The sequence below is a fragment of the Mus pahari genome, chromosome X (assembly GCF_900095145.1).
Source record: "Mus pahari chromosome X, PAHARI_EIJ_v1.1, whole genome shotgun sequence".
In the NCBI taxonomy this organism is placed as follows: Eukaryota; Metazoa; Chordata; class Mammalia; order Rodentia; family Muridae; genus Mus; species Mus pahari.
This window is the reverse complement of record NC_034613.1, coordinates 111324125-111330753: the sequence shown is the minus strand read 5'-3', so window position 1 is coordinate 111330753 and position 6629 is coordinate 111324125.

The following is a 6629-nucleotide window of genomic DNA, read 5'->3' as shown; positions in this document are numbered from 1 at the left end:
TCCCTCCCTCTCTCCCTCTCTTCCCCTCTCTCCCTCTCTTCCCCTCTCCCCCTCTCCCTCCCCTCCCCTCCCCCCTCTGTGTGTGTGTGTGTGTGTGTGTGTGTGTGTTTTGTGTTCATACATATACATTTCTAAGTATAACCTTCTGAGTAATGCTACTTATACAACTATTTTCAAGGCTAACAATTTTATTTTGAACAACCACGTGGTGTGTTCTTCTCAAGGAAAGTTTAGTTCTCCCCCTCTCAGTATGATTTAATTGCCTGTCATTCCTATATAGTGCTGAGGCTTCCTGGACCATTTCTCTTCCACTTTTCCAAGTCTGTTGGTAAACAGAAGGATTAATGTGGAGTGGAGTGGTCTATGGTAAGACATTAGAACACAGGCTGCAGCTAAACAGATACTCAACACTCAGCTCCATCCAACAACTGGCATTGAACCAGAAACCCAGGACACCTTTTGGTCAGGTTAATCAGATGGCCTAATTATTTGAGGAAAAAAAAATGTTTGTTATTATATGAACTTTTTCAAATTGTTAATGTTTAATGTTATTTTTTTGTGTGCTTGCAGACTAAAGATCAGCATATTAGTTGGTTTGACTCAGCAATAATTACCTCAATTGATTAGTCCAACCCTGGACAGTCAATTTTTGTAACATTTGGTTGATATGTGAGAAACCTAAAATTTGTTTTAATTTCTATGGTGTACCAGTTTCCTTTCCATTGCTGTGACAAAAAACATCTTAGAGAATAAAGGGTTTATTTTACTTTGCCGTTTCGGAGGGATAGAGTCTGTGTTGGTTACTTTTTTGTCTACTTAACACAAACCTAGAAATATATGGGACGAAGAATCCTCGACTGAAGAATTGACCTCATCAAATTGTCCTGTTGGACTGTCTGTGGGATATTTTGTTTTGTTGATTGATTATGAAGGACCAAGCAACTGTGTACTAACTCACTCTGAAACAGGGACTCCTGGGAGGCAGAAGGGACTTAGCTAAACAGTAAGCTGCTGTCTTCCATGCTCCCTGTCTCAGATCCTGATTGAGTTTCTTCTGTGAGTCCCCTCAATTATGAACTGTAATGGGATGTGTAAGCCAGAAAAAGAATATTTCCTCCTCAAGCTGCCTTTGTTCTTAGTGTTTCAAATAGCTGTAGACTGTAAAATAAGACAACGTCCACAATGCAAGGAGAAAGATATGTACAGGCACAGAAAGCAAGATGGTAGGATTAGGAATCTGGATGATCACATGTCATCCATCTGCAAGAAAGAGAGCTCAAGAATGAGAAATGGGGTTAGGATGTAAAATTTCAAAACTGCCAATCACCCCCATTCTTTAACCCATGACACATTTCCTCCAACATTGCCTCATCTTCAGAAGGTTCTATAACCATCTTGTACAGCACTATCAACAGTGAAAACAAATGTTCAGACATATAAACCTGTGGCAGGCATTTTTTTATTGAAACTACAATATATGGCATCATATATACATATATATTTATATATGTTAGTATATAAGTTTCACATATTGACTGTGTCTCCATAAATCAGTTAATAATATCATAAAATCAGCAAATTAACTTACACTAAGCTGGAGATATTGCTTTATTGATCAGTGATTTAGTGGCAGTGACCTTTGCAGCTTAGCATTAAAATATACTTGCTAATTACGTCTGAAGAAGAAGATATTCACTTTGTTATATTTTGACTTAAATCTCCTTATGTTAGATATATTTATGCCTCGTTTTCTGTAACGCAGTATCTGCTTGTATGTTGTGCAAATGTTTCCCCGCACTTACTTTTCAAGTGTTTCTTAGAGCAGATGTTCCCCCAAGTGTACTTTCTTCCTCTTTTACCAGCATTTTTTCTATACAAACAACAGATTGCTCTTCGGCTGTCCTTTAGCTTAAAAAAAAAAAAAATCACTACAGATGTTTCTTTCTTTCTCTCTATCCCCAGATTCTTAGTACAGATTTATAAAGGAAGATGCATTCTTCCTTTTCTTTCTTACCTGCCTCCTTATTGTCACATTATAAAAAAAAGTCTTTTAAATATTTTCTAGAATTATCATCTATAGATATTTTGAATTGGTCTAAATATCATCCAGTGTAGAATAGCTCTACCTTACTCAGTATTAATTAGAGATAGCTGTAAATTCACCTAAAGTTAATTCTTTTGGTTGCTATGAAGGACACCTATGGTATTGGAATCAAACTATAGGTAGCGAATACTGGACTTTACTTACCTTATAACAATAATTAAGCAGTTGTAGTCACACATCTATTTACAATTGAATAGCAATTTTCAAAGTAGTTTATAAGTACTATCTGTTTAATACCCACAATCAATTTTCTTAGTGTTGTAATAGAAAAAAAACCTAACAAAACCAATTTAAGCAGTAAAGGATTTATTCTAGCTCTCAGTCCAAAGTACTATCACAATGTGGGAGTCATAGTAGCAGGAACACGAGCAGCTGATCACAACACACTCCAAGAACAATCGGTGATTCCTAATGATCAGCTCATTCTACCTTATACAGTCCAGGATGTCCTGCGGAGAGTACCATCTTAGCCACAATCAAGATGATTCTCTCACAACAAGTGAAACAAACAGAAAATACCCCACATCCATGCCCATCATCTTTCATGTGATTTTAGATTCACTTATGCAGACATTTGTATGGAATGAACCAATGAAAACATGACTGACATTATCGAAGTGGGCCATGCATCAGCACAAAATTGCTGACATTGGATGCCTTGGGAAACCTAAAGTAAGTAGTGATCTAATCTTTTGCATAACTGGGTCTGGCAGAATGACACTTTTATGTGACTCTGTGTAAATATGTACTTGAGATCATAGGCCTTGGCCTTTTGCTTCTGCTTTTACCGACCTACCTGAGTGTGTCCACTATAGACCTATATACTTATCTCTATGTAGCCTGTGTGCTAATCTTGGAACACCTAAATATGACCTGTGAGTGCTGTATTTGCCTGTGAACTTGCCAGTGGCTGTCTGCCTAAGAGCCTTTGTCCAGAGTGAATAAACATTTTTTTTCTGCCTTTGGCTAGTTGAAACCTTTTCAAGTTCCTGGAATCCTGTGACCTCTTCCTTTCTTAGAGTCAGATATAGGATCTTATACCTGGCTAGTCTAGAACTTTCTACATAGACCAGGCTGATATCCAACTCATCTGACCCTGCTTCCTGGGGTCTTGGATTAAAGGCATGTGCCACAACATCTAGTCCTTGCTTTTGTTTTTGTTTTGTTTTGTCTTTGTTAGATGTTTGTTTCTAAGAAAAGGTATAGTTGTGTGGCCCAAGCTTACAATCTTCCTGCCTCAGCCTGCCGATTGATGGGATTAGGGTATATTACACCATGTCCAACTTCCTTTCTACTACTTCCATGATTAACTCCAAGGAATCTTCAATCAAATATTTTGGTAGCTTTAGTTAAAGATAAATAAGAACCATACTATTTTGGTTTTTTAATTTCATTTCTGAATGTCTTTCAGGATTCTCAGACCTGTGTAGCTATCACTAAAAGTCAAACATGAAATATTTTCACCACCCAATAAAGAAATATCATACCTATCAGTAGGCACTTCCCACTCTGCCTTCATCCAGTCTTCAACAACTACTTATCTACTTTCTGTTTCCATCATCATCTCATCTTACCAATTAAGGAAATTTCACATAAGTGAAACTAAAAACAGCATTTTCTATAATTCTAGACATTTGCTAAGTGTTCTTCTGTACCTATTTTCTTTCATTCATGGGGTAGTTTTAGTGAGAAAGCCCTGTTTTAATGCATTCAATAGTACATTATAAGAACTATTAAAAATGTCAAGTAATCATGTCCTCTGATCCCTTCATATTATAGGAAAGGAGACAATATTCAAAGATTGATATTTCGAGAGCCTATAACTACTTAACTTGCGTCTTTTGATTTCCCATGCAATGTTTTCTTCTGATATATTAATCTTTTCCAGGTCCTCATTTGCAGTTTGATAATTATTTTGCAATGCCTGTTTAAGACCTAGAAGAGTATATGATGATCGTTAAGGGTACATTCATGCCTCTGTGGTACTGAGAAGTCCTGGACGAAATGAAGCTTATGTTTCTGAAGCTTACATTTCTAAGTTTCAGGCAACAGTAATAGTACTTAGACTCCACCGCACCCCCACCCCAGAGATGTAGCACAGTATGAAATCTGGTATAATTTAGACGTTTACCCAGAGGCAGGACATCTACTAAAATTACTGTCTAAGAAGCATTTTATGAATAATAATGGTATAATATGTGCAATGTTTCTTTAACAAAGCTTGGTAAATAGAAGGCTCACAGTAATGGGAGAAAAGAAAATACATTAAAATCATCCTCAATAGGATATTAGAGAAGAAAGAAATCAATACAGGCTAGAGTCAATGGGGAAGGATTTATGGAGGAAGGACTCTTCAATCTGAGTTTTGCCTGATAAAGAAAACACTGTTTCCTTTTGTAGGGCTGCCAGAGAGATGAAAATATAGAGTCTGGAGTCACTCTCTAGTATCTGCCTGCTTCCTTTATTGGAAATTAGTAGTAATTTGTAGGGTGAGCCAGGAAAATAATCCAAATAACACCGTTATGCTCCTTGACTGACAGCTCCAAAAATTAATGCAGAGCATCTCATTTAATTACTTTTCAGTGTGTAGGGTAGAATTTGAAGCAATGGGTTAAATAATATATAAGAAATTTATAATAAGTAAGTAGCATTATTTTCCCTTTACAAAGTCTTACTTCATAAATATTCTGCCAAATGTGTGTATCACTTTTTTATAGCAGCCATATAAAAATGCCATGTACACAATGGTTTAAAAACAATAATCAGAAAAAATAATTAGAAAAATAATATATTTTCCCACAGTGTTAGAGGCTAAAAACCTCATCCTATTAGACACCGACTCTGCCTTCACATATACTTTTAGATATATTATTAAAATTTCCCCTTGCTTCTGAGGACAGTCTTATTGTATCTATGACACATCATCATTACATTTATATGATTTTATTTCCTAATAAAAATCTCACTCATAGTTACTAGACATAAGTTTATTATTTAAGTGATTCTTTTCCTTGACAGTTTCATAAACTCACACCAGCTGTGGTTGTCTGAATAGAGAATACACAAATTAGTCCAGTAAGCATTCATTTACACATTGGGGAGGGTCTTATGGGAAACTACCATGATTGTTGTTGCATACATATATGTATAAAAAGCAATTGTGATAGTTTTTATTTGCATGTTATAGTAACACAAACCGTATTGCATGTTATGATTGTTATATTCAGTATTGAAGAAATTTATAAATTGGCCTTCTAACAAAATAAATTAAATTTCAGAATATTTTGATAGGATTGTATATCTTATAACTAGTAGGGTAGGTGACAAGGAGGGGAAGAGGGGAACAAGATCATGTTTTTCAGGGGAGTAACAGGAATGAAGACATGGGGACAAGCACAAAGAATCCAAACAACAACCTGGTGTGGGGAAGGTAAAATGTGGGGGGACCCTCTAGAGTGTACCAGAGACCTGGGAGGTGAGAAAGTCTTGGAACTCAAACCGAGGGACTTAAGATGAAATGCCCTATACTGGGGAAAGGGAACATTCAGATTCTACCTCCAGTAGAAAGACAGGGCATCAAGTAGTGGGATGGGGTTGCCATCCCAATAGTCAAAAACTCTGACCCAGAATTGTTCCTGTCTGAAAGAACTGCAGGGACAAAAATGGAGAAGAGCCTGAGGAAAAGGAAGCCCAGTGACAAGTACAAATTAGAATTCAGCTCAGGGGGTGGCCCCAAGGCATGACACAATTACTGATGCTATGGTATACTTACAAACAGAGGCCTGACAATGACTGTCCTTCAAAAGGCCCAACAAGTAGCTGAAAGAGACAGATGAATATATTTACGCCCAACCAATGGACAGAACCCCTGGGTTGAATTAGGGAAAAGCTGGAAGAAGCTGAGGATGAGGATGACTCTATAGGAAGACCAACAGTTTCAACTAACCTGGACCCCTGGGATCTTTCAGACAAGAACCCACCAACAAGGTAGCATATACCAGCAGAAGACGGCCAGGTCTGGACTCACTCAGAGATGTACCTAAGCCTTGAGAGGCATAGGGCCCCAGGGAGTAGGGGATGTCTTGTGGGGTGGGGATATCCTCATGGAGATGGCGATGAAAAGGTGTGGGATGAAAAACAGTCAGGGTGGACCAGTAGGGAGATAAAGTCTGGACTGTAAAGATGATCAAAGAATAAATAAAAAGAAAAAAATAAAATGGAGACGTCTAGCTGATACATACATAGAGCCTTCAGTCCTAAATTATAGTGTCTTTGGTATAGGCAGGTATTTTGCATGCTACCAAAAGATAAATGAACATAAACACCAACCCAGGCATAAACACTTTAATCTACAATGGTGTCCTGACTGCAGGATATTCTAGGACAATGCTGGCATAAAGCTTCTGTAAGGCAAAGGACACTACCAATAGGACAAACCAGCGACCAACAGATTGGGAAAAGACCTTTAACCATCTTACATCCAATAAAGGGTTAATATATATGATATTTTATATATATATATATA